At 39.2% G+C, this 24031-nt stretch overlaps 43 non-coding genes across 43 annotated transcripts; all 43 read right to left on the bottom strand.

Annotated features, from left to right (window-relative positions):
* Positions 1 to 282: 282 nt before the first annotated feature.
* On the bottom strand, positions 283 to 364 carry TRNAL-AAG (transfer RNA leucine (anticodon AAG)). Its single transcript has one exon. It is a non-coding gene; the product is annotated as a tRNA-Leu (tRNA).
* Positions 365 to 492: 128 nt separating this feature from the next.
* Positions 493 to 574, bottom strand: TRNAL-UAG (transfer RNA leucine (anticodon UAG)). Its single transcript has one exon. It is a non-coding gene; the product is annotated as a tRNA-Leu (tRNA).
* A 1127-nt stretch (positions 575 to 1701) lies between these two features.
* On the bottom strand, positions 1702 to 1783 carry TRNAL-AAG (transfer RNA leucine (anticodon AAG)). The gene has a single exon. It is a non-coding gene; the product is annotated as a tRNA-Leu (tRNA).
* Positions 1784 to 1911: 128 nt separating this feature from the next.
* TRNAL-UAG (transfer RNA leucine (anticodon UAG)) lies at positions 1912 to 1993 on the bottom strand. The gene has a single exon. It is a non-coding gene; the product is annotated as a tRNA-Leu (tRNA).
* Positions 1994 to 2828: 835 nt separating this feature from the next.
* TRNAL-AAG (transfer RNA leucine (anticodon AAG)) lies at positions 2829 to 2910 on the bottom strand. Its single transcript has one exon. It is a non-coding gene; the product is annotated as a tRNA-Leu (tRNA).
* A 128-nt stretch (positions 2911 to 3038) lies between these two features.
* TRNAL-UAG (transfer RNA leucine (anticodon UAG)) lies at positions 3039 to 3120 on the bottom strand. The gene has a single exon. It is a non-coding gene; the product is annotated as a tRNA-Leu (tRNA).
* Positions 3121 to 3255: 135 nt separating this feature from the next.
* On the bottom strand, positions 3256 to 3337 carry TRNAL-UAG (transfer RNA leucine (anticodon UAG)). Its single transcript has one exon. It is a non-coding gene; the product is annotated as a tRNA-Leu (tRNA).
* Positions 3338 to 4172: 835 nt separating this feature from the next.
* TRNAL-AAG (transfer RNA leucine (anticodon AAG)) lies at positions 4173 to 4254 on the bottom strand. Its single transcript has one exon. It is a non-coding gene; the product is annotated as a tRNA-Leu (tRNA).
* A 128-nt stretch (positions 4255 to 4382) lies between these two features.
* Positions 4383 to 4464, bottom strand: TRNAL-UAG (transfer RNA leucine (anticodon UAG)). Its single transcript has one exon. It is a non-coding gene; the product is annotated as a tRNA-Leu (tRNA).
* An 835-nt stretch (positions 4465 to 5299) lies between these two features.
* On the bottom strand, positions 5300 to 5381 carry TRNAL-AAG (transfer RNA leucine (anticodon AAG)). The gene has a single exon. It is a non-coding gene; the product is annotated as a tRNA-Leu (tRNA).
* A 128-nt stretch (positions 5382 to 5509) lies between these two features.
* Positions 5510 to 5591, bottom strand: TRNAL-UAG (transfer RNA leucine (anticodon UAG)). Its single transcript has one exon. It is a non-coding gene; the product is annotated as a tRNA-Leu (tRNA).
* Positions 5592 to 6426: 835 nt separating this feature from the next.
* TRNAL-AAG (transfer RNA leucine (anticodon AAG)) lies at positions 6427 to 6508 on the bottom strand. Its single transcript has one exon. It is a non-coding gene; the product is annotated as a tRNA-Leu (tRNA).
* A 128-nt stretch (positions 6509 to 6636) lies between these two features.
* On the bottom strand, positions 6637 to 6718 carry TRNAL-UAG (transfer RNA leucine (anticodon UAG)). Its single transcript has one exon. It is a non-coding gene; the product is annotated as a tRNA-Leu (tRNA).
* An 835-nt stretch (positions 6719 to 7553) lies between these two features.
* Positions 7554 to 7635, bottom strand: TRNAL-AAG (transfer RNA leucine (anticodon AAG)). The gene has a single exon. It is a non-coding gene; the product is annotated as a tRNA-Leu (tRNA).
* Positions 7636 to 7763: 128 nt separating this feature from the next.
* TRNAL-UAG (transfer RNA leucine (anticodon UAG)) lies at positions 7764 to 7845 on the bottom strand. The gene has a single exon. It is a non-coding gene; the product is annotated as a tRNA-Leu (tRNA).
* An 835-nt stretch (positions 7846 to 8680) lies between these two features.
* On the bottom strand, positions 8681 to 8762 carry TRNAL-AAG (transfer RNA leucine (anticodon AAG)). Its single transcript has one exon. It is a non-coding gene; the product is annotated as a tRNA-Leu (tRNA).
* A 128-nt stretch (positions 8763 to 8890) lies between these two features.
* TRNAL-UAG (transfer RNA leucine (anticodon UAG)) lies at positions 8891 to 8972 on the bottom strand. Its single transcript has one exon. It is a non-coding gene; the product is annotated as a tRNA-Leu (tRNA).
* Positions 8973 to 9807: 835 nt separating this feature from the next.
* On the bottom strand, positions 9808 to 9889 carry TRNAL-AAG (transfer RNA leucine (anticodon AAG)). The gene has a single exon. It is a non-coding gene; the product is annotated as a tRNA-Leu (tRNA).
* Positions 9890 to 10017: 128 nt separating this feature from the next.
* Positions 10018 to 10099, bottom strand: TRNAL-UAG (transfer RNA leucine (anticodon UAG)). The gene has a single exon. It is a non-coding gene; the product is annotated as a tRNA-Leu (tRNA).
* Positions 10100 to 10934: 835 nt separating this feature from the next.
* TRNAL-AAG (transfer RNA leucine (anticodon AAG)) lies at positions 10935 to 11016 on the bottom strand. The gene has a single exon. It is a non-coding gene; the product is annotated as a tRNA-Leu (tRNA).
* Positions 11017 to 11144: 128 nt separating this feature from the next.
* Positions 11145 to 11226, bottom strand: TRNAL-UAG (transfer RNA leucine (anticodon UAG)). Its single transcript has one exon. It is a non-coding gene; the product is annotated as a tRNA-Leu (tRNA).
* Positions 11227 to 12061: 835 nt separating this feature from the next.
* On the bottom strand, positions 12062 to 12143 carry TRNAL-AAG (transfer RNA leucine (anticodon AAG)). Its single transcript has one exon. It is a non-coding gene; the product is annotated as a tRNA-Leu (tRNA).
* A 128-nt stretch (positions 12144 to 12271) lies between these two features.
* On the bottom strand, positions 12272 to 12353 carry TRNAL-UAG (transfer RNA leucine (anticodon UAG)). The gene has a single exon. It is a non-coding gene; the product is annotated as a tRNA-Leu (tRNA).
* An 835-nt stretch (positions 12354 to 13188) lies between these two features.
* On the bottom strand, positions 13189 to 13270 carry TRNAL-AAG (transfer RNA leucine (anticodon AAG)). The gene has a single exon. It is a non-coding gene; the product is annotated as a tRNA-Leu (tRNA).
* A 128-nt stretch (positions 13271 to 13398) lies between these two features.
* Positions 13399 to 13480, bottom strand: TRNAL-UAG (transfer RNA leucine (anticodon UAG)). The gene has a single exon. It is a non-coding gene; the product is annotated as a tRNA-Leu (tRNA).
* An 835-nt stretch (positions 13481 to 14315) lies between these two features.
* On the bottom strand, positions 14316 to 14397 carry TRNAL-AAG (transfer RNA leucine (anticodon AAG)). The gene has a single exon. It is a non-coding gene; the product is annotated as a tRNA-Leu (tRNA).
* Positions 14398 to 14525: 128 nt separating this feature from the next.
* Positions 14526 to 14607, bottom strand: TRNAL-UAG (transfer RNA leucine (anticodon UAG)). The gene has a single exon. It is a non-coding gene; the product is annotated as a tRNA-Leu (tRNA).
* An 835-nt stretch (positions 14608 to 15442) lies between these two features.
* TRNAL-AAG (transfer RNA leucine (anticodon AAG)) lies at positions 15443 to 15524 on the bottom strand. The gene has a single exon. It is a non-coding gene; the product is annotated as a tRNA-Leu (tRNA).
* Positions 15525 to 15652: 128 nt separating this feature from the next.
* On the bottom strand, positions 15653 to 15734 carry TRNAL-UAG (transfer RNA leucine (anticodon UAG)). The gene has a single exon. It is a non-coding gene; the product is annotated as a tRNA-Leu (tRNA).
* Positions 15735 to 16569: 835 nt separating this feature from the next.
* Positions 16570 to 16651, bottom strand: TRNAL-AAG (transfer RNA leucine (anticodon AAG)). The gene has a single exon. It is a non-coding gene; the product is annotated as a tRNA-Leu (tRNA).
* Positions 16652 to 16779: 128 nt separating this feature from the next.
* TRNAL-UAG (transfer RNA leucine (anticodon UAG)) lies at positions 16780 to 16861 on the bottom strand. Its single transcript has one exon. It is a non-coding gene; the product is annotated as a tRNA-Leu (tRNA).
* Positions 16862 to 17696: 835 nt separating this feature from the next.
* On the bottom strand, positions 17697 to 17778 carry TRNAL-AAG (transfer RNA leucine (anticodon AAG)). The gene has a single exon. It is a non-coding gene; the product is annotated as a tRNA-Leu (tRNA).
* Positions 17779 to 17906: 128 nt separating this feature from the next.
* On the bottom strand, positions 17907 to 17988 carry TRNAL-UAG (transfer RNA leucine (anticodon UAG)). The gene has a single exon. It is a non-coding gene; the product is annotated as a tRNA-Leu (tRNA).
* An 835-nt stretch (positions 17989 to 18823) lies between these two features.
* TRNAL-AAG (transfer RNA leucine (anticodon AAG)) lies at positions 18824 to 18905 on the bottom strand. The gene has a single exon. It is a non-coding gene; the product is annotated as a tRNA-Leu (tRNA).
* A 128-nt stretch (positions 18906 to 19033) lies between these two features.
* TRNAL-UAG (transfer RNA leucine (anticodon UAG)) lies at positions 19034 to 19115 on the bottom strand. Its single transcript has one exon. It is a non-coding gene; the product is annotated as a tRNA-Leu (tRNA).
* Positions 19116 to 19950: 835 nt separating this feature from the next.
* TRNAL-AAG (transfer RNA leucine (anticodon AAG)) lies at positions 19951 to 20032 on the bottom strand. The gene has a single exon. It is a non-coding gene; the product is annotated as a tRNA-Leu (tRNA).
* A 128-nt stretch (positions 20033 to 20160) lies between these two features.
* TRNAL-UAG (transfer RNA leucine (anticodon UAG)) lies at positions 20161 to 20242 on the bottom strand. The gene has a single exon. It is a non-coding gene; the product is annotated as a tRNA-Leu (tRNA).
* An 835-nt stretch (positions 20243 to 21077) lies between these two features.
* Positions 21078 to 21159, bottom strand: TRNAL-AAG (transfer RNA leucine (anticodon AAG)). Its single transcript has one exon. It is a non-coding gene; the product is annotated as a tRNA-Leu (tRNA).
* A 128-nt stretch (positions 21160 to 21287) lies between these two features.
* On the bottom strand, positions 21288 to 21369 carry TRNAL-UAG (transfer RNA leucine (anticodon UAG)). Its single transcript has one exon. It is a non-coding gene; the product is annotated as a tRNA-Leu (tRNA).
* An 835-nt stretch (positions 21370 to 22204) lies between these two features.
* TRNAL-AAG (transfer RNA leucine (anticodon AAG)) lies at positions 22205 to 22286 on the bottom strand. The gene has a single exon. It is a non-coding gene; the product is annotated as a tRNA-Leu (tRNA).
* A 128-nt stretch (positions 22287 to 22414) lies between these two features.
* On the bottom strand, positions 22415 to 22496 carry TRNAL-UAG (transfer RNA leucine (anticodon UAG)). The gene has a single exon. It is a non-coding gene; the product is annotated as a tRNA-Leu (tRNA).
* An 835-nt stretch (positions 22497 to 23331) lies between these two features.
* TRNAL-AAG (transfer RNA leucine (anticodon AAG)) lies at positions 23332 to 23413 on the bottom strand. Its single transcript has one exon. It is a non-coding gene; the product is annotated as a tRNA-Leu (tRNA).
* A 128-nt stretch (positions 23414 to 23541) lies between these two features.
* On the bottom strand, positions 23542 to 23623 carry TRNAL-UAG (transfer RNA leucine (anticodon UAG)). The gene has a single exon. It is a non-coding gene; the product is annotated as a tRNA-Leu (tRNA).
* Between the last annotated feature and the right edge of the window lie 408 nt (positions 23624 to 24031).

Below are 24031 nucleotides of genomic sequence, written 5' to 3' on the forward strand. Positions count from 1 at the left end.
AGCTAAAATATACTTCCACAGGTAACACCAGCTGGATTTTTCAACTCCAGTCCTCAGGACCCCTAACAGTGCATGTTTTCCATATCTCCTTGCTTAAGCACAGGTGTATTCATAACTGACTGACACATTCTAACAGATCTACAGGTGGTATAATTATTTCCCTTGTCACCTGGAAAGCAAGCACTGTTAAGGGTCCTGAGGACTGGAGTTGAGAAACACTGATCTTCACGCTTGAACGACATCTATACCGATCTCTGCACCTTCTCTTGGATCTAACGAAAATGGCAGCAGTGGGATTTGAACCCATGCCTCCGAAGAGACTGGAGCCTTAATCCAGCGCCTTAGACCGCTCGGCCATGCTACCACTCATGATCTCTCTTTCGTGAGCTCTAAGATCTGACAATCAGAACAACAAAGCCTATAAATTCTGCATTTGAAAGCTGAGTATCTTCTTTATCTATACGTTGGAACCACATGAAGAACTAATAAAAATGGCAGCAGTGGGATTTGAACCCACGCCTCCGAAGAGACTGGAGCCTAAATCCAGCGCCTTAGACCGCTCGGCCATGCTACCACTCATGAGCTTGCTTTCGTGAGCTCTAAGATCTGAAAAATGTCAATCAGATCAACAAAGCCTACAAATTCTGCATTTGAAAGCTGCATTTCAAAAAAAAATGTCAGGAGAAAAATCCGTAAAATGCTAAATTACATGCGATAACCACAAATCAGAAAAAGGTTGAATAAAGTGCTTAACCGATAAAGTTGATTACAAATATTTTCATTTTAATTGATTTGCTATTTGTTCATTTCAACTGAATACCACAAAAATTTAGAGACAAGATCCAAACTGCTTATTTTGGCATCAGTGGGATTCAAAGACATACCTTCAAAAAAACACAAGCAAAAATTCAATCCCTTCAACAAAGCCTACAAATTCTGCATTTGAAAGCTGCATTTCAAAAAAAAATGTCAGGAGAAAAATCCGTAAAATGCTAAATTACATGCGATAACCACAAATCAGAAAAAGGTTGAATAAAGTGCTTAACCGATAAAGTTGATTACAAATATTTTCATTTTAATTGATTTGCTATTTGTTCATTTCAACTGAATACCACAAAAATTTAGAGACAAGATCCAAACTGCTTATTTTGGCATCAGTGGGATTCAAAGACATACCTTCAAAAAAACACAAGCAAAAATTCAATCCCTTACACCAATGAGCCATGCTGCCACCTTTGCTTTTCTATTTGTATGAAAAGTTGATAACATGATGAAATGTTAGTTATGATGGTGCCTGGCGGTATATACATCACACTAAAATAATTTTCGTTTCTCTTCACTGTTTTTAAATCACTTTATTTAGAAATATTTTAAACCGGTTTCAGGAATGTCTTCGACACATGACTAAAGTTGCGATTTAGCTAAAATATACTTCCACAGGTAACACCAGCTGGATTTCTCAACTCCAGTCCTCAGGACCCCTAACAGTGCATGTTTTCCATATCTCCTTGCTTAAGCACAGGTGTATTCATAACTGACTGACACATTCTAACAGATCTACAGGTGGTATAATTATTTCCCTTGTCACCTGGAAAGCAAGCACTGTTAAGGGTCCTGAGGACTGGAGTTGAGAAACACTGATCTTCACGCTTGAACGACATCTATACCGATCTCTGCACCTTCTCTTGGATCTAATGAAAATGGCAGCAGTGGGATTTGAACCCACGCCTCCGAAGAGACTGGAGCCTTAATCCAGCGCCTTAGACCGCTCGGCCATGCTACCACTCATGATCTCTCTTTCGTGAGCTCTAAGATATGACAATCAGAACAACAAAGCCTATAAATTCTGCATTTGAAAGCTGAGTATCTTCTTTATCTATACGTTGGAACCACATGAAGAACTAATAAAAATGGCAGCAGTGGGATTTGAACCCACGCCTCCGAAGAGACTGGAGCCTAAATCCAGCGCCTTAGACCGCTCGGCCATGCTACCACTCATGAGCTTGCTTTCGTGAGCTCTAAGATCTGAAAAATGTCAATCAGATCAACAAAGCCTACAAATTCTGCATTTGAAAGCTGCATTTCAAAAAAAAATGTCAGGAGAAAAATCCGTAAAATGCTAAATTACATGCGATAACCACAAATCAGAAAAAGGTTGAATAAAGTGCTTAACCGATAAAGTTGATTACAAATATTTACATTTTAATTGAGTTGCTATTTGTTCATTTCAACTGAATACCACAAAAATTTAGAGACAAGATCCAAACTGCTTATTTTGGCATCAGTGGGATTCAAAGACATACCTTCAAAAAAACACAAGCAAAAATTCAATCCCTTACACCAATGAGCCATGCTGCCACCTTTGCTTTTCTATTTGTATGAAAAGTTGATAACATGATGAAATGTTAGTTATGATGGTGCCTGGCGGTATATACATCACACTAAAATAATTTTCGTTTCTCTTCACTGTTTTTAAATCACTTTATTTAGAAATATTTTAAACCGGTTTCAGGAATGTCTTCGACACATGACTAAAGTTGCGATTTAGCTAAAATATACTTCCACAGGTAACACCAGCTGGATTTTTCAACTCCAGTCCTCAGGACCCCTAACAGTGCATGTTTTCCATATCTCCTTGCTTAAGCACAGGTGTATTCATAACTGACTGACACATTCTAACAGATCTACAGGTGGTATAATTATTTCCCTTGTCACCTGGAAAGCAAGCACTGTTAAGGGTCCTGAGGACTGGAGTTGAGAAACACTGATCTTCACGCTTGAACGACATCTATACCGATCTCTGCACCTTCTCTTGGATCTAATGAAAATGGCAGCAGTGGGATTTGAACCCACGCCTCCGAAGAGACTGGAGCCTTAATCCAGCGCCTTAGACCGCTCGGCCATGCTACCACTCATGATCTCTCTTTCGTGAGCTCTAAGATCTGACAATCAGAACAACAAAGCCTATAAATTCTGCATTTGAAAGCTGAGTATCTTCTTTATCTATACGTTGGAACCACATGAAGAACTAATAAAAATGGCAGCAGTGGGATTTGAACCCACGCCTCCGAAGAGACTGGAGCCTAAATCCAGCGCCTTAGACCGCTCAGCCATGCTACCACTCATGAGCTTGCTTTCGTGAGCTCTAAGATCTGAAAAATGTCAATCAGATCAACAAAGCCTATAAATTCTGCATTTGAAAGCTGAGTATCTTCTTTATCTATACGTTGGAACCACATGAAGAACTAATAAAAATGGCAGCAGTGGGATTTGAACCCACGCCTCCGAAGAGACTGGAGCCTAAATCCAGCGCCTTAGACCGCTCGGCCATGCTACCACTCATGAGCTTGCTTTCGTGAGCTCTAAGATCTGAAAAATGTCAATCAGATCAACAAAGCCTACAAATTCTGCATTTGAAAGCTGCATTTCAAAAAAAAATGTCAGGAGAAAAATCCGTAAAATGCTAAATTACATGCGATAACCACAAATCAGAAAAAGGTTGAATAAAGTGCTTAACCGATAAAGTTGATTACAAATATTTACATTTTAATTGAGTTGCTATTTGTTCATTTCAACTGAATACCACAAAAATTTAGAGACAAGATCCAAACTGCTTATTTTGGCATCAGTGGGATTCAAAGACATACCTTCAAAAAAACACAAGCAAAAATTCAATCCCTTACACCAATGAGCCATGCTGCCACCTTTGCTTTTCTATTTGTATGAAAAGTTGATAACATGATGAAATGTTAGTTATGATGGTGCCTGGCGGTATATACATCACACTAAAATAATTTTCGTTTCTCTTCACTGTTTTTAAATCACTTTATTTAGAAATATTTTAAACCGGTTTCAGGAATGTCTTCGACACATGACTAAAGTTGCGATTTAGCTAAAATATACTTCCACAGGTAACACCAGCTGGATTTTTCAACTCCAGTCCTCAGGACCCCTAACAGTGCATGTTTTCCATATCTCCTTGCTTAAGCACAGGTGTATTCATAACTGACTGACACATTCTAACAGATCTACAGGTGGTATAATTATTTCCCTTGTCACCTGGAAAGCAAGCACTGTTAAGGGTCCTGAGGACTGGAGTTGAGAAACACTGATCTTCACGCTTGAAGGACATCTATACCGATCTCTGCACCTTCTCTTGGATCTAACGAAAATGGCAGCAGTGGGATTTGAACCCATGCCTCCGAAGAGACTGGAGCCTTAATCCAGCGCCTTAGACCGCTCGGCCATGCTACCACTCATGATCTCTCTTTCGTGAGCTCTAAGATCTGACAATCAGAACAACAAAGCCTATAAATTCTGCATTTGAAAGCTGAGTATCTTCTTTATCTATACGTTGGAACCACATGAAGAACTAATAAAAATGGCAGCAGTGGGATTTGAACCCACGCCTCCGAAGAGACTGGAGCCTAAATCCAGCGCCTTAGACCGCTCGGCCATGCTACCACTCATGAGCTTGCTTTCGTGAGCTCTAAGATCTGAAAAATGTCAATCAGATCAACAAAGCCTACAAATTCTGCATTTGAAAGCTGCATTTCAAAAAAAAATGTCAGGAGAAAAATCCGTAAAATGCTAAATTACATGCGATAACCACAAATCAGAAAAAGGTTGAATAAAGTGCTTAACCGATAAAGTTGATTACAAATATTTACATTTTAATTGAGTTGCTATTTGTTCATTTCAACTGAATACCACAAAAATTTAGAGACAAGATCCAAACTGCTTATTTTGGCATCAGTGGGATTCAAAGACATACCTTCAAAAAAACACAAGCAAAAATTCAATCCCTTACACCAATGAGCCATGCTGCCACCTTTGCTTTTCTATTTGTATGAAAAGTTGATAACATGATGAAATGTTAGTTATGATGGTGCCTGGCGGTATATACATCACACTAAAATAATTTTCGTTTCTCTTCACTGTTTTTAAATCACTTTATTTAGAAATATTTTAAACCGGTTTCAGGAATGTCTTCGACACATGACTAAAGTTGCGATTTAGCTAAAATATACTTCCACAGGTAACACCAGCTGGATTTTTCAACTCCAGTCCTCAGGACCCCTAACAGTGCATGTTTTCCATATCTCCTTGCTTAAGCACAGGTGTATTCATAACTGACTGACACATTCTAACAGATCTACAGGTGGTATAATTATTTCCCTTGTCACCTGGAAAGCAAGCACTGTTAAGGGTCCTGAGGACTGGAGTTGAGAAACACTGATCTTCACGCTTGAACGACATCTATACCGATCTCTGCACCTTCTCTTGGATCTAACGAAAATGGCAGCAGTGGGATTTGAACCCACGCCTCCGAAGAGACTGGAGCCTTAATCCAGCGCCTTAGACCGCTCGGCCATGCTACCACTCATGATCTCTCTTTCGTGAGCTCTAAGATCTGACAATCAGAACAACAAAGCCTATAAATTCTGCATTTGAAAGCTGAGTATCTTCTTTATCTATACGTTGGAACCACATGAAGAACTAATAAAAATGGCAGCAGTGGGATTTGAACCCACGCCTCCGAAGAGACTGGAGCCTAAATCCAGCGCCTTAGACCGCTCGGCCATGCTACCACTCATGAGCTTGCTTTCGTGAGCTCTAAGATCTGAAAAATGTCAATCAGATCAACAAAGCCTACAAATTCTGCATTTGAAAGCTGCATTTCAAAAAAAAATGTCAGGAGAAAAATCCGTAAAATGCTAAATTAAATGCGATAACCACAAATCAGAAAAAGGTTGAATAAAGTGCTTAACCGATAAAGTTGATTACAAATATTTTCATTTTAATTGATTTGCTATTTGTTCATTTCAACTGAATACCACAAAAATTTAGAGACAAGATCCAAACTGCTTATTTTGGCATCAGTGGGATTCAAAGACATACCTTCAAAAAAACACAAGCAAAAATTCAATCCCTTAAACCAATGAGCCATGCTGCCACCTTTGCTTTTCTATTTGTATGAAAAGTTGATAACATGATGAAATGTTAGTTATGATGGTGCCTGGCGGTATATACATCACACTAAAATAATTTTCGTTTCTCTTCACTGTTTTTAAATCACTTTATTTAGAAATATTTTAAACCGGTTTCAGGAATGTCTTCGACACATGACTAAAGTTGCGATTTAGCTAAAATATACTTCCACAGGTAACACCAGCTGGATTTCTCAACTCCAGTCCTCAGGACCCCTAACAGTGCATGTTTTCCATATCTCCTTGCTTAAGCACAGGTGTATTCATAACTGACTGACACATTCTAACAGATCTACAGGTGGTATAATTATTTCCCTTGTCACCTGGAAAGCAAGCACTGTTAAGGGTCCTGAGGACTGGAGTTGAGAAACACTGATCTTCATGCTTGAACGACATCTATACCGATCTCTGCACCTTCTCTTGGATCTAATGAAAATGGCAGCAGTGGGATTTGAACCCACGCCTCCGAAGAGACTGGAGCCTTAATCCAGCGCCTTAGACCGCTCGGCCGTGCTACCACTCATGATCTCTCTTTCGTGAGCTCTAAGATCTGACAATCAGAACAACAAAGCCTATAAATTCTGCATTTGAAAGCTGAGTATCTTCTTTATCTATACGTTGGAACCACATGAAGAACTAATAAAAATGGCAGCAGTGGGATTTGAACCCACGCCTCCGAAGAGACTGGAGCCTAAATCCAGCGCCTTAGACCGCTCGGCCATGCTACCACTCATGAGCTTGCTTTCGTGAGCTCTAAGATCTGAAAAATGTCAATCAGATCAACAAAGCCTACAAATTCTGCATTTGAAAGCTGCATTTCAAAAAAAAATGTCAGGAGAAAAATCCGTAAAATGCTAAATTAAATGCGATAACCACAAATCAGAAAAAGGTTGAATAAAGTGCTTAACCGATAAAGTTGATTACAAATATTTTCATTTTAATTGATTTGCTATTTGTTCATTTCAACTGAATACCACAAAAATTTAGAGACAAGATCCAAACTGCTTATTTTGGCATCAGTGGGATTCAAAGACATACCTTCAAAAAAACACAAGCAAAAATTCAATCCCTTACACCAATGAGCCATGCTGCCACCTTTGCTTTTCTATTTGTATGAAAAGTTGATAACATGATGAAATGTTAGTTATGATGGTGCCTGGCGGTATATACATCACACTAAAATAATTTTCGTTTCTCTTCACTGTTTTTAAATCACTTTATTTAGAAATATTTTAAACCGGTTTCAGGAATGTCTTCGACACACGACTAAAGTTGCGATTTAGCTAAAATATACTTCCACAGGTAACACCAGCTGGATTTCTCAACTCCAGTCCTCAGGACCCCTAACAGTGCATGTTTTCCATATCTCCTTGCTTAAGCACAGGTATATTCATAACTGACTGACACATTCTAACAGATCTACAGGTGGTATAATTATTTCCCTTGTCACCTGGAAAGCAAGCACTGTTAAGGGTCCTGAGGACTGGAGTTGAGAAACACTGATCTTCACGCTTGAACGACATCTATACCGATCTCTGCACCTTCTCTTGGATCTAACGAAAATGGCAGCAGTGGGATTTGAACCCACGCCTCCGAAGAGACTGGAGCCTTAATCCAGCGCCTTAGACCGCTCGGCCATGCTACCACTCATGATCTCTCTTTCGTGAGCTCTAAGATCTGACAATCAGAACAACAAAGCCTATAAATTCTGCATTTGAAAGCTGAGTATCTTCTTTATCTATACGTTGGAACCACATGAAGAACTAATAAAAATGGCAGCAGTGGGATTTGAACCCACGCCTCCGAAGAGACTGGAGCCTAAATCCAGCGCCTTAGACCGCTCGGCCATGCTACCACTCATGAGCTTGCTTTCGTGAGCTCTAAGATCTGAAAAATGTCAATCAGATCAACAAAGCCTACAAATTCTGCATTTGAAAGCTGCATTTCAAAAAAAAATGTCAGGAGAAAAATCCGTAAAATGCTAAATTAAATGCGATAACCACAAATCAGAAAAAGGTTGAATAAAGTGCTTAACCGATAAAGTTGATTACAAATATTTTCATTTTAATTGATTTGCTATTTGTTCATTTCAACTGAATACCACAAAAATTTAGAGACAAGATCCAAACTGCTTATTTTGGCATCAGTGGGATTCAAAGACATACCTTCAAAAAAACACAAGCAAAAATTCAATCCCTTACACCAATGAGCCATGCTGCCACCTTTGCTTTTCTATTTGTATGAAAAGTTGATAACATGATGAAATGTTAGTTATGATGGTGCCTGGCGGTATATACATCACACTAAAATAATTTTCGTTTCTCTTCACTGTTTTTAAATCACTTTATTTAGAAATATTTTAAACCGGTTTCAGGAATGTCTTCGACACATGACTAAAGTTGCGATTTAGCTAAAATATACTTCCACAGGTAACACCAGCTGGATTTCTCAACTCCAGTCCTCAGGACCCCTAACAGTGCATGTTTTCCATATCTCCTTGCTTAAGCACAGGTGTATTCATAACTGACTGACACATTCTAACAGATCTACAGGTGGTATAATTATTTCCCTTGTCACCTGGAAAGCAAGCACTGTTAAGGGTCCTGAGGACTGGAGTTGAGAAACACTGATCTTCACGCTTGAACGACATCTATACCGATCTCTGCACCTTCTCTTGGATCTAATGAAAATGGCAGCAGTGGGATTTGAACCCACGCCTCCGAAGAGACTGGAGCCTTAATCCAGCGCCTTAGACCGCTCGGCCGTGCTACCACTCATGATCTCTCTTTCGTGAGCTCTAAGATCTGACAATCAGAACAACAAAGCCTATAAATTCTGCATTTGAAAGCTGAGTATCTTCTTTATCTATACGTTGGAACCACATGAAGAACTAATAAAAATGGCAGCAGTGGGATTTGAACCCACGCCTCCGAAGAGACTGGAGCCTAAATCCAGCGCCTTAGACCGCTCGGCCATGCTACCACTCATGAGCTTGCTTTCGTGAGCTCTAAGATCTGAAAAATGTCAATCAGATCAACAAAGCCTACAAATTCTGCATTTGAAAGCTGCATTTCAAAAAAAAATGTCAGGAGAAAAATCCGTAAAATGCTAAATTAAATGCGATAACCACAAATCAGAAAAAGGTTGAATAAAGTGCTTAACCGATAAAGTTGATTACAAATATTTTCATTTTAATTGATTTGCTATTTGTTCATTTCAACTGAATACCACAAAAATTTAGAGACAAGATCCAAACTGCTTATTTTGGCATCAGTGGGATTCAAAGACATACCTTCAAAAAAACACAAGCAAAAATTCAATCCCTTACACCAATGAGCCATGCTGCCACCTTTGCTTTTCTATTTGTATGAAAAGTTGATAACATGATGAAATGTTAGTTATGATGGTGCCTGGCGGTATATACATCACACTAAAATAATTTTCGTTTCTCTTCACTGTTTTTAAATCACTTTATTTAGAAATATTTTAAACCGGTTTCAGGAATGTCTTCGACACATGACTAAAGTTGCGATTTAGCTAAAATATACTTCCACAGGTAACACCAGCTGGATTTCTCAACTCCAGTCCTCAGGACCCCTAACAGTGCATGTTTTCCATATCTCCTTGCTTAAGCACAGGTGTATTCATAACTGACTGACACATTCTAACAGATCTACAGGTGGTATAATTATTTCCCTTGTCACCTGGAAAGCAAGCACTGTTAAGGGTCCTGAGGACTGGAGTTGAGAAACACTGATCTTCACGCTTGAACGACATCTATACCGATCTCTGCACCTTCTCTTGGATCTAATGAAAATGGCAGCAGTGGGATTTGAACCCACGCCTCCGAAGAGACTGGAGCCTTAATCCAGCGCCTTAGACCGCTCGGCCGTGCTACCACTCATGATCTCTCTTTCGTGAGCTCTAAGATCTGACAATCAGAACAACAAAGCCTATAAATTCTGCATTTGAAAGCTGAGTATCTTCTTTATCTATACGTTGGAACCACATGAAGAACTAATAAAAATGGCAGCAGTGGGATTTGAACCCACGCCTCCGAAGAGACTGGAGCCTAAATCCAGCGCCTTAGACCGCTCGGCCATGCTACCACTCATGAGCTTGCTTTCGTGAGCTCTAAGATCTGAAAAATGTCAATCAGATCAACAAAGCCTACAAATTCTGCATTTGAAAGCTGCATTTCAAAAAAAAATGTCAGGAGAAAAATCCGTAAAATGCTAAATTAAATGCGATAACCACAAATCAGAAAAAGGTTGAATAAAGTGCTTAACCGATAAAGTTGATTACAAATATTTTCATTTTAATTGATTTGCTATTTGTTCATTTCAACTGAATACCACAAAAATTTAGAGACAAGATCCAAACTGCTTATTTTGGCATCAGTGGGATTCAAAGACATACCTTCAAAAAAACACAAGCAAAAATTCAATCCCTTACACCAATGAGCCATGCTGCCACCTTTGCTTTTCTATTTGTATGAAAAGTTGATAACATGATGAAATGTTAGTTATGATGGTGCCTGGCGGTATATACATCACACTAAAATAATTTTCGTTTCTCTTCACTGTTTTTAAATCACTTTATTTAGAAATATTTTAAACCGGTTTCAGGAATGTCTTCGACACACGACTAAAGTTGCGATTTAGCTAAAATATACTTCCACAGGTAACACCAGCTGGATTTCTCAACTCCAGTCCTCAGGACCCCTAACAGTGCATGTTTTCCATATCTCCTTGCTTAAGCACAGGTATATTCATAACTGACTGACACATTCTAACAGATCTACAGGTGGTATAATTATTTCCCTTGTCACCTGGAAAGCAAGCACTGTTAAGGGTCCTGAGGACTGGAGTTGAGAAACACTGATCTTCACGCTTGAACGACATCTATACCGATCTCTGCACCTTCTCTTGGATCTAACGAAAATGGCAGCAGTGGGATTTGAACCCACGCCTCCGAAGAGACTGGAGCCTTAATCCAGCGCCTTAGACCGCTCGGCCATGCTACCACTCATGATCTCTCTTTCGTGAGCTCTAAGATCTGACAATCAGAACAACAAAGCCTATAAATTCTGCATTTGAAAGCTGAGTATCTTCTTTATCTATACGTTGGAACCACATGAAGAACTAATAAAAATGGCAGCAGTGGGATTTGAACCCACGCCTCCGAAGAGACTGGAGCCTAAATCCAGCGCCTTAGACCGCTCGGCCATGCTACCACTCATGAGCTTGCTTTCGTGAGCTCTAAGATCTGAAAAATGTCAATCAGATCAACAAAGCCTACAAATTCTGCATTTGAAAGCTGCATTTCAAAAAAAAATGTCAGGAGAAAAATCCGTAAAATGCTAAATTAAATGCGATAACCACAAATCAGAAAAAGGTTGAATAAAGTGCTTAACCGATAAAGTTGATTACAAATATTTTCATTTTAATTGATTTGCTATTTGTTCATTTCAACTGAATACCACAAAAATTTAGAGACAAGATCCAAACTGCTTATTTTGGCATCAGTGGGATTCAAAGACATACCTTCAAAAAAACACAAGCAAAAATTCAATCCCTTACACCAATGAGCCATGCTGCCACCTTTGCTTTTCTATTTGTATGAAAAGTTGATAACATGATGAAATGTTAGTTATGATGGTGCCTGGCGGTATATACATCACACTAAAATAATTTTCGTTTCTCTTCACTGTTTTTAAATCACTTTATTTAGAAATATTTTAAACCGGTTTCAGGAATGTCTTCGACACACGACTAAAGTTGCGATTTAGCTAAAATATACTTCCACAGGTAACACCAGCTGGATTTCTCAACTCCAGTCCTCAGGACCCCTAACAGTGCATGTTTTCCATATCTCCTTGCTTAAGCACAGGTGTATTCATAACTGACTGACACATTCTAACAGATCTACAGGTGGTATAATTATTTCCCTTGTCACCTGGAAAGCAAGCACTGTTAAGGGTCCTGAGGACTGGAGTTGAGAAACACTGATCTTCACGCTTGAACGACATCTATACCGATCTCTGCACCTTCTCTTGGATCTAACGAAAATGGCAGCAGTGGGATTTGAACCCACGCCTCCGAAGAGACTGGAGCCTTAATCCAGCGCCTTAGACCGCTCGGCCATGCTACCACTCATGATCTCTCTTTCGTGAGCTCTAAGATCTGACAATCAGAACAACAAAGCCTATAAATTCTGCATTTGAAAGCTGAGTATCTTCTTTATCTATACGTTGGAACCACATGAAGAACTAATAAAAATGGCAGCAGTGGGATTTGAACCCACGCCTCCGAAGAGACTGGAGCCTAAATCCAGCGCCTTAGACCGCTCGGCCATGCTACCACTCATGAGCTTGCTTTCGTGAGCTCTAAGATCTGAAAAATGTCAATCAGATCAACAAAGCCTACAAATTCTGCATTTGAAAGCTGCATTTCAAAAAAAAATGTCAGGAGAAAAATCCGTAAAATGCTAAATTAAATGCGATAACCACAAATCAGAAAAAGGTTGAATAAAGTGCTTAACCGATAAAGTTGATTACAAATATTTTCATTTTAATTGATTTGCTATTTGTTCATTTCAACTGAATACCACAAAAATTTAGAGACAAGATCCAAACTGCTTATTTTGGCATCAGTGGGATTCAAAGACATACCTTCAAAAAAACACAAGCAAAAATTCAATCCCTTACACCAATGAGCCATGCTGCCACCTTTGCTTTTCTATTTGTATGAAAAGTTGATAACATGATGAAATGTTAGTTATGATGGTGCCTGGCGGTATATACATCACACTAAAATAATTTTCGTTTCTCTTCACTGTTTTTAAATCACTTTATTTAGAAATATTTTAAACCGGTTTCAGGAATGTCTTCGACACATGACTAAAGTTGCGATTTAGCTAAAATATACTTCCACAGGTAACACCAGCTGGATTTCTCAACTCCAGTCCTCAGGACCCCTAACAGTGCATGTTTTCCATATCTCCTTGCTTAAGCACAGGTGTATTCATAACTGACTGACACATTCTAACAGATCTACAGGTGGTATAATTATTTCCCTTGTCACCTGGAAAGCAAGCACTGTTAAGGGTCCTGAGGACTGGAGTTGAGAAACACTGATCTTCACGCTTGAACGACATCTATACCGATCTCTGCACCTTCTCTTGGATCTAATGAAAATGGCAGCAGTGGGATTTGAACCCACGCCTCCGAAGAGACTGGAGCCTTAATCCAGCGCCTTAGACCGCTCGGCTGTGCTACCACTCATGATCTCTCTTTCGTGAGCTCTAAGATCTGACAATCAGAACAACAAAGCCTATAAATTCTGCATTTGAAAGCTGAGTATCTTCTTTATCTATACGTTGGAACCACATGAAGAACTAATAAAAATGGCAGCAGTGGGATTTGAACCCACGCCTCCGAAGAGACTGGAGCCTAAATCCAGCGCCTTAGACCGCTCGGCCATGCTACCACTCATGAGCTTGCTTTCGTGAGCTCTAAGATCTGAAAAATGTCAATCAGATCAACAAAGCCTACAAATTCTGCATTTGAAAGCTGCATTTCAAAAAAAAATGTCAGGAGAAAAATCCGTAAAATGCTAAATTAAATGCGATAACCACAAATCAGAAAAAGGTTGAATAAAGTGCTTAACCGATAAAGTTGATTACAAATATTTTCATTTTAATTGATTTGCTATTTGTTCATTTCAACTGAATACCACAAAAATTTAGAGACAAGATCCAAACTGCTTATTTTGGCATCAGTGGGATTCAAAGACATACCTTCAAAAAAACACAAGCAAAAATTCAATCCCTTACACCAATGAGCCATGCTGCCACCTTTGCTTTTCTATTTGTATGAAAAGTTGATAACATGATGAAATGTTAGTTATGATGGTGCCTGGCGGTATATACATCACACTAAAATAATTTTCGTTTCTCTTCACTGTTTTTAAATCACTTTATTTAGAAATATTTTAAACCGGTTTCAGGAATGTCTTCGACACACGACTAAAGTTGCGATTTAGCTAAAATATACTTCCACAGGTAACACCAGCTGGATTTCTCAACTCCAGTCCTCAGGACCCCTAACAGTGCATGTTTTCCATATCTCCTTGCTTAAGCACAGGTGTATTCATAACTGACTGACACATTCTAACAGATCTACAGGTGGTATAATTATTTCCCTTGTCACCTGGAAAGCAAGCACTGTTAAGGGTCCTGAGGACTGGAGTTGAGAAACACTGATCTTCACGCTTGAACGACATCTATACCGATCTCTGCACCTTCTCTTGGATCTAATGAAAATGGCAGCAGTGGGATTTGAACCCACGCCTCCGAAGAGACTGGAGCCTTAATCCAGCGCCTTAGACCGCTCGGCCGTGCTACCACTCATGATCTCTCTTTCGTGAGCTCTAAGATCTGACAATCAGAACAACAAAGCCTATAAATTCTGCATTTGAAAGCTGAGTATCTTCTTTATCTATATGTTGGAACCACATGAAGAACTAATAAAAATGGCAGCAGTGGGATTTGAACCCACGCCTCCGAAGAGACTGGAGCCTAAATCCAGCGCCTTAGACCGCTCGGCCATGCTACCACTCATGAGCTTGCTTTCGTGAGCTCTAAGATCTGAAAAATGTCAATCAGATCAACAAAGCCTACAAATTCTGCATTTGAAAGCTGCATTTCAAAAAAAAATGTCAGGAGAAAAAGCCGTAAAATGCTAAATTAAATGCGATAACCACAAATCAGAAAAAGGTTGAATAAAGTGCTTAACCGATAAAGTTGATTACAAATATTTTCATTTTAATTGATTTGCTATTTGTTCATTTCAACTGAATACCACAAAAATTTAGAGACAAGATCCAAACTGCTTATTTTGGCATCAGTGGGATTCAAAGACATACCTTCAAAAAAACACAAGCAAAAATTCAATCCCTTACACCAATGAGCCATGCTGCCACCTTTGCTTTTCTATTTGTATGAAAAGTTGATAACATGATGAAATGTTAGTTATGATGGTGCCTGGCGGTATATACATCACACTAAAATAATTTTCGTTTCTCTTCACTGTTTTTAAATCACTTTATTTAGAAATATTTTAAACCGGTTTCAGGAATGTCTTCGACACACGACTAAAGTTGCGATTTAGCTAAAATATACTTCCACAGGTAACACCAGCTGGATTTCTCAACTCCAGTCCTCAGGACCCCTAACAGTGCATGTTTTCCATATCTCCTTGCTTAAGCACAGGTGTATTCATAACTGACTGACACATTCTAACAGATCTACAGGTGGTATAATTATTTCCCTTGTCACCTGGAAAGCAAGCACTGTTAAGGGTCCTGAGGACTGGAGTTGAGAAACACTGATCTTCACGCTTGAACGACATCTATACCGATCTCTGCACCTTCTCTTGGATCTAATGAAAATGGCAGCAGTGGGATTTGAACCCACGCCTCCGAAGAGACTGGAGCCTTAATCCAGCGCCTTAGACCGCTCGGCCGTGCTACCACTCATGATCTCTCTTTCGTGAGCTCTAAGATCTGACAATCAGAACAACAAAGCCTATAAATTCTGCATTTGAAAGCTGAGTATCTTCTTTATCTATACGTTGGAACCACATGAAGAACTAATAAAAATGGCAGCAGTGGGATTTGAACCCACGCCTCCGAAGAGACTGGAGCCTAAATCCAGCGCCTTAGACCGCTCGGCCATGCTACCACTCATGAGCTTGCTTTCGTGAGCTCTAAGATCTGAAAAATGTCAATCAGATCAACAAAGCCTACAAATTCTGCATTTGAAAGCTGCATTTCAAAAAAAAATGTCAGGAGAAAAAGCCGTAAAATGCTAAATTAAATGCGATAACCACAAATCAGAAAAAGGTTGAATAAAGTGCTTAACCGATAAAGTTGATTACAAATATTTTCATTTTAATTGATTTGCTATTTGTTCATTTCAACTGAATACCACAAAAATTTAGAGACAAGATCCAAACTGCTTATTTTGGCATCAGTGGGATTCAAAGACATACCTTCAAAAAAACACAAGCAAAAATTCAATCCCTTACACCAATGAGCCATGCTGCCACCTTTGCTTTTCTATTTGTATGAAAAGTTGATAACATGATGAAATGTTAGTTATGATGGTGCCTGGCGGTATATACATCACACTAAAATAATTTTCGTTTCTCTTCACTGTTTTTAAATCACTTTATTTAGAAATATTTTAAACCGGTTTCAGGAATGTCTTCGACACATGACTAAAGTTGCGATTTAGCTAAAATATACTTCCACAGGTAACACCAGCTGGATTTCTCAACTCCAGTCCTCAGGACCCCTAACAGTGCATGTTTTCCATATCTCCTTGCTTAAGCACAGGTGTATTCATAACTGACTGACACATTCTAACAGATCTACAGGTGGTATAATTATTTCCCTTGTCACCTGGAAAGCAAGCACTGTTAAGGGTCCTGAGGACTGGAGTTGAGAAACACTGATCTTCACGCTTGAATGACATCTATACCGATCTCTGCACCTTCTCTTGGATCTAATGAAAATGGCAGCAGTGGGATTTGAACCCACGCCTCCGAAGAGACTGGAGCCTTAATCCAGCGCCTTAGACCGCTCGGCCGTGCTACCACTCATGATCTCTCTTTCGTGAGCTCTAAGATCTGACAATCAGAACAACAAAGCCTATAAATTCTGCATTTGAAAGCTGAGTATCTTCTTTATCTATACGTTGGAACCACATGAAGAACTAATAAAAATGGCAGCAGTGGGATTTGAACCCACGCCTCCGAAGAGACTGGAGCCTAAATCCAGCGCCTTAGACCGCTCGGCCATGCTACCACTCATGAGCTTGCTTTCGTGAGCTCTAAGATCTGAAAAATGTCAATCAGATCAACAAAGCCTACAAATTCTGCATTTGAAAGCTGCATTTCAAAAAAAAATGTCAGGAGAAAAATCCGTAAAATGCTAAATTAAATGCGATAACCACAAATCAGAAAAAGGTTGAATAAAGTGCTTAACCGATAAAGTTGATTACAAATATTTTCATTTTAATTGATTTGCTATTTGTTCATTTCAACTGAATACCACAAAAATTTAGAGACAAGATCCAAACTGCTTATTTTGGCATCAGTGGGATTCAAAGACATACCTTCAAAAAAACACAAGCAAAAATTCAATCCCTTACACCAATGAGCCATGCTGCCACCTTTGCTTTTCTATTTGTATGAAAAGTTGATAACATGATGAAATGTTAGTTATGATGGTGCCTGGCGGTATATACATCACACTAAAATAATTTTCGTTTCTCTTCACTGTTTTTAAATCACTTTATTTAGAAATATTTTAAACCGGTTTCAGGAATGTCTTCGACACATGACTAAAGTTGCGATTTAGCTAAAATATACTTCCACAGGTAACACCAGCTGGATTTCTCAACTCCAGTCCTCAGGACCCCTAACAGTGCATGTTTTCCATATCTCCTTGCTTAAGCACAGGTGTATTCATAACTGACTGACACATTCTAACAGATCTACAGGTGGTATAATTATTTCCCTTGTCACCTGGAAAGCAAGCACTGTTAAGGGTCCTGAGGACTGGAGTTGAGAAACACTGATCTTCACGCTTGAATGACATCTATACCGATCTCTGCACCTTCTCTTGGATCTAATGAAAATGGCAGCAGTGGGATTTGAACCCACGCCTCCGAAGAGACTGGAGCCTTAATCCAGCGCCTTAGACCGCTCGGCCGTGCTACCACTCATGATCTCTCTTTCGTGAGCTCTAAGATCTGACAATCAGAACAACAAAGCCTATAAATTCTGCATTTGAAAGCTGAGTATCTTCTTTATCTATACGTTGGAACCACATGAAGAACTAATAAAAATGGCAGCAGTGGGATTTGAACCCACGCCTCCGAAGAGACTGGAGCCTAAATCCAGCGCCTTAGACCGCTCGGCCATGCTACCACTCATGAGCTTGCTTTCGTGAGCTCTAAGATCTGAAAAATGTCAATCAGATCAACAAAGCCTACAAATTCTGCATTTGAAAGCTGCATTTCAAAAAAAAATGTCAGGAGAAAAATCCGTAAAATGCTAAATTAAATGCGATAACCACAAATCAGAAAAAGGTTGAATAAAGTGCTTAACCGATAAAGTTGATTACAAATATTTTCATTTTAATTGATTTGCTATTTGTTCATTTCAACTGAATACCACAAAAATTTAGAGACAAGATCCAAACTGCTTATTTTGGCATCAGTGGGATTCAAAGACATACCTTCAAAAAAACACAAGCAAAAATTCAATCCCTTACACCAATGAGCCATGCTGCCACCTTTGCTTTTCTATTTGTATGAAAAGTTGATAACATGATGAAATGTTAGTTATGATGGTGCCTGGCGGTATATACATCACACTAAAATAATTTTCGTTTCTCTTCACTGTTTTTAAATCACTTTATTTAGAAATATTTTAAACCGGTTTCAGGAATGTCTTCGACACATGACTAAAGTTGCGATTTAGCTAAAATATACTTCCACAGGTAACACCAGCTGGATTTCTCAACTCCAGTCCTCAGGACCCCTAACAGTGCATGTTTTCCATATCTCCTTGCTTAAGCACAGGTGTATTCATAACTGACTGACACATTCTAACAGATCTACAGGTGGTATAATTATTTCCCTTGTCACCTGGAAAGCAAGCACTGTTAAGGGTCCTGAGGACTGGAGTTGAGAAACACTGATCTTCACGCTTGAATGACATCTATACCGATCTCTGCACCTTCTCTTGGATCTAATGAAAATGGCAGCAGTGGGATTTGAACCCACGCCTCCGAAGAGACTGGAGCCTTAATCCAGCGCCTTAGACCGCTCGGCCGTGCTACCACTCATGATCTCTCTTTCGTGAGCTCTAAGATCTGACAATCAGAACAACAAAGCCTATAAATTCTGCATTTGAAAGCTGAGTATCTTCTTTATCTATACGTTGGAACCACATGAAGAACTAATAAAAATGGCAGCAGTGGGATTTGAACCCACGCCTCCGAAGAGACTGGAGCCTAAATCCAGCGCCTTAGACCGCTCGGCCATGCTACCACTCATGAGCTTGCTTTCGTGAGCTCTAAGATCTGAAAAATGTCAATCAGATCAACAAAGCCTACAAATTCTGCATTTGAAAGCTGCATTTCAAAAAAAAATGTCAGGAGAAAAATCCGTAAAATGCTAAATTAAATGCGATAACCACAAATCAGAAAAAGGTTGAATAAAGTGCTTAACCGATAAAGTTGATTACAAATATTTTCATTTTAATTGATTTGCTATTTGTTCATTTCAACTGAATACCACAAAAATTTAGAGACAAGATCCAAACTGCTTATTTTGGCATCAGTGGGATTCAAAGACATACCTTCAAAAAAACACAAGCAAAAATTCAATCCCTTACACCAATGAGCCATGCTGCCACCTTTGCTTTTCTATTTGTATGAAAAGTTGATAACATGATGAAATGTTAGTTATGATGGTGCCTGGCGGTATATACATCACACTAAAATAATTTTCGTTTCTCTTCACTGTTTTTAAATCACTTTATTTAGAAATATTTTAAACCGGTTTCAGGAATGTCTTCGACACATGACTAAAGTTGCGATTTAGCTAAAATATACTTCCACAGGTAACACCAGCTGGATTTCTCAACTCCAGTCCTCAGGACCCCTAACAGTGCATGTTTTCCATATCTCCTTGCTTAAGCACAGGTGTATTCATAACTGACTGACACATTCTAACAGATCTACAGGTGGTATAATTATTTCCCTTGTCACCTGGAAAGCAAGCACTGTTAAGGGTCCTGAGGACTGGAGTTGAGAAACACTGATCTTCACGCTTGAACGACATCTATACCGATCTCTGCACCTTCTCTTGGATCTAATGAAAATGGCAGCAGTGGGATTTGAACCCACGCCTCCGAAGAGACTGGAGCCTTAATCCAGCGCCTTAGACCGCTCGGCCGTGCTACCACTCATGATCTCTCTTTCGTGAGCTCTAAGATCTGACAATCAGAACAACAAAGCCTATAAATTCTGCATTTGAAAGCTGAGTATCTTCTTTATCTATACGTTGGAACCACATGAAGAACTAATAAAAATGGCAGCAGTGGGATTTGAACCCACGCCTCCGAAGAGACTGGAGCCTAAATCCAGCGCCTTAGACCGCTCGGCCATGCTACCACTCATGAGCTTGCTTTCGTGAGCTCTAAGATCTGAAAAATGTCAATCAGATCAACAAAGCCTACAAATTCTGCATTTGAAAGCTGCATTTCAAAAAAAAATGTCAGGAGAAAAATCCGTAAAATGCTAAATTAAATGCGATAACCACAAATCAGAAAAAGGTTGAATAAAGTGCTTAACCGATAAAGTTGATTACAAATATTTTCATTTTAATTGATTTGCTATTTGTTCATTTCAACTGAATACCACAAAAATTTAGAGACAAGATCCAAACTGCTTATTTTGGCATCAGTGGGATTCAAAGACATACCTTCAAAAAAACACAAGCAAAAATTCAATCCCTTACACCAATGAGCCATGCTGCCACCTTTGCTTTTCTATTTGTATGAAAAGTTGATAACATGATGAAATGTTAGTTATGATGGTGCCTGGCGGTATATACATCACACTAAAATAATTTTCGTTTCTCTTCACTGTTTTTAAATCACTTTATTTAGAAATATTTTAAACCGGTTTCAGGAATGTCTTCGACACATGACTAAAGTTGCGATTTAGCTAAAATATACTTCCACAGGTAACACCAGCTGGATTTCTCAACTCCAGTCCTCAGGACCCCTAACAGTGCATGTTTTCCATATCTCCTTGCTTAAGCACAGGTGTATTCATAACTGACTGACACATTCTAACAGATCTACAGGTGGTATAATTATTTCCCTTGTCACCTGGAAAGCAAGCACTGTTAAGGGTCCTGAGGACTGGAGTTGAGAAACACTGATCTTCACGCTTGAACGACATCTATACCGATCTCTGCACCTTCTCTTGGATCTAATGAAAATGGCAGCAGTGGGATTTGAACCCACGCCTCCGAAGAGACTGGAGCCTTAATCCAGCGCCTTAGACCGCTCGGCCATGCTACCACTCATGATCTCTCTTTCGTGAGCTCTAAGATCTGACAATCAGAACAACAAAGCCTATAAATTCTGCATTTGAAAGCTGAGTATCTTCTTTATCTATACGTTGGAACCACATGAAGAACTAATAAAAATGGCAGCAGTGGGATTTGAACCCACGCCTCCGAAGAGACTGGAGCCTAAATCCAGCGCCTTAGACCGCTCGGCCATGCTACCACTCATGAGCTTGCTTTCGTGAGCTCTAAGATCTGAAAAATGTCAATCAGATCAACAAAGCCTACAAATTCTGCATTTGAAAGCTGCATTTCAAAAAAAAATGTCAGGAGAAAAAGCCGTAAAATGCTAAATTACATGCGATAACCACAAATCAGAAAAAGGTTGAATAAAGTGCTTAACCGATAAAGTTGATTACAAATATTTTCATTTTAATTGATTTGCTATTTGTTCATTTCAACTGAATACCACAAAAATTTAGAGACAAGATCCAAACTGCTTATTTTGGCATCAGTGGGATTCAAAGACATACCTTCAAAAAAACACAAGCAAAAATTCAATCCCTTACACCAATGAGCCATGCTGCCACCTTTGCTTTTCTATTTGTATGAAAAGTTGATAACATGATGAAATGTTAGTTATGATGGTGCCTGGCGGTATATACATCACACTAAAATAATTTTCGTTTCTCTTCACTGTTTTTAAATCACTTTATTTAGAAATATTTTAAACCGGTTTCAGGAATGTCTTCGACACATGACTAAAGTTGCGATTTAGCTAAAATATACTTCCACAGGTAACACCAGCTGGATTTCTCAACTCCAGTCCTCAGGACCCCTAACAGTGCATGTTTTCCATATCTCCTTGCTTAAGCACAGGTGTATTCATAACTGACTGACACATTCTAACAGATCTACAGGTGGTATAATTATTTCCCTTGTCACCTGGAAAGCAAGCACTGTTAAGGGTCCTGAGGACTGGAGTTGAGAAACACTGATCTTCACGCTTGAACGACATCTATACCGATCTCTGCACCTTCTCTTGGATCTAATGAAAATGGCAGCAGTGGGATTTGAACCCACGCCTCCGAAGAGACTGGAGCCTTAATCCAGCGCCTTAGACCGCTCGGCCGTGCTACCACTCATGATCTCTCTTTCGTGAGCTCTAAGATCTGACAATCAGAACAACAAAGCCTATAAATTCTGCATTTGAAAGCTGAGTATCTTCTTTATCTATACGTTGGAACCACATGAAGAACTAATAAAAATGGCAGCAGTGGGATTTGAACCCACGCCTCCGAAGAGACTGGAGCCTAAATCCAGCGCCTTAGACCGCTCGGCCATGCTACCACTCATGAGCTTGCTTTCGTGAGCTCTAAGATCTGAAAAATGTCAATCAGATCAACAAAGCCTACAAATTCTGCATTTGAAAGCTGCATTTCAAAAAAAAATGTCAGGAGAAAAATCCGTAAAATGCTAAATTAAATGCGATAACCACAAATCAGAAAAAGGTTGAATAAAGTGCTTAACCGATAAAGTTGATTACAAATATTTTCATTTTAATTGATTTGCTATTTGTTCATTTCAACTGAATACCACAAAAATTTAGAGACAAGATCCAAACTGCTTATTTTGGCATCAGTGGGATTCAAAGACATACCTTCAAAAAAACACAAGCAAAAATTCAATCCCTTACACCAATGAGCCATGCTGCCACCTTTGCTTTTCTATTTGTATGAAAAGTTGATAACATGATGAAATGTTAGTTATGATGGTGCCTGGCGGTATATACATCACACTAAAATAATTTTCGTTTCTCTTCACTGTTTTTAAATCACTTTATTTAGAAATATTTTAAACCGGTTTCAGGAATGTCTTCGACACATGACTAAAGTTGCGATTTAGCTAAAATATACTTCCACAGGTAACACCAGCTGGATTTCTCAACTCCAGTCCTCAGGACCCCTAACAGTGCATGTTTTCCATATCTCCTTGCTTAAGCACAGGTGTATTCATAACTGACTGACACATTCTAACAGATCTACAGGTGGTATAATTATTTCCCTTGTCACCTGGAAAGCAAGCACTGTTAAGGGTCCTGAGGACTGGAGTTGAGAAACACTGATCTTCACGCTTGAACGACATCTATACCGATCTCTGCACCTTCTCTTGGATCTAATGAAAATGGCAGCAGTGGGATTTGAACCCACGCCTCCGAAGAGACTGGAGCCTTAATCCAGCGCCTTAGACCGCTCGGCCGTGCTACCACTCATGATCTCTCTTTCGTGAGCTCTAAGATCTGACAATCAGAACAACAAAGCCTATAAATTCTGCATTTGAAAGCTGAGTATCTTCTTTATCTATACGTTGGAACCACATGAAGAACTAATAAAAATGGCAGCAGTGGGATTTGAACCCACGCCTCCGAAGAGACTGGAGCCTAAATCCAGCGCCTTAGACCGCTCGGCCATGCTACCACTCATGAGCTTGCTTTCGTGAGCTCTAAGATCTGAAAAATGTCAATCAGATCAACAAAGCCTACAAATTCTGCATTTGAAAGCTGCATTTCAAAAAAAAATGTCAGGAGAAAAATCCGTAAAATGCTAAATTAAATGCGATAACCACAAATCAGAAAAAGGTTGAATAAAGTGCTTAACCGATAAAGTTGATTACAAATATTTTCATTTTAATTGATTTGCTATTTGTTCATTTCAACTGAATACCACAAAAATTTAGAGACAAGATCCAAACTGCTTATTTTGGCATCAGTGGGATTCAAAGACATACCTTCAAAAAAACACAAGCAAAAATTCAATCCCTTACACCAATGAGCCATGCTGCCACCTTTGCTTTTCTATTTGTATGAAAAGTTGATAACATGATGA

Source organism: Mixophyes fleayi, chromosome 6 (genome assembly GCF_038048845.1).
Source record: "Mixophyes fleayi isolate aMixFle1 chromosome 6, aMixFle1.hap1, whole genome shotgun sequence".
NCBI classification, from domain to species: Eukaryota; Metazoa; Chordata; class Amphibia; order Anura; family Limnodynastidae; genus Mixophyes; species Mixophyes fleayi.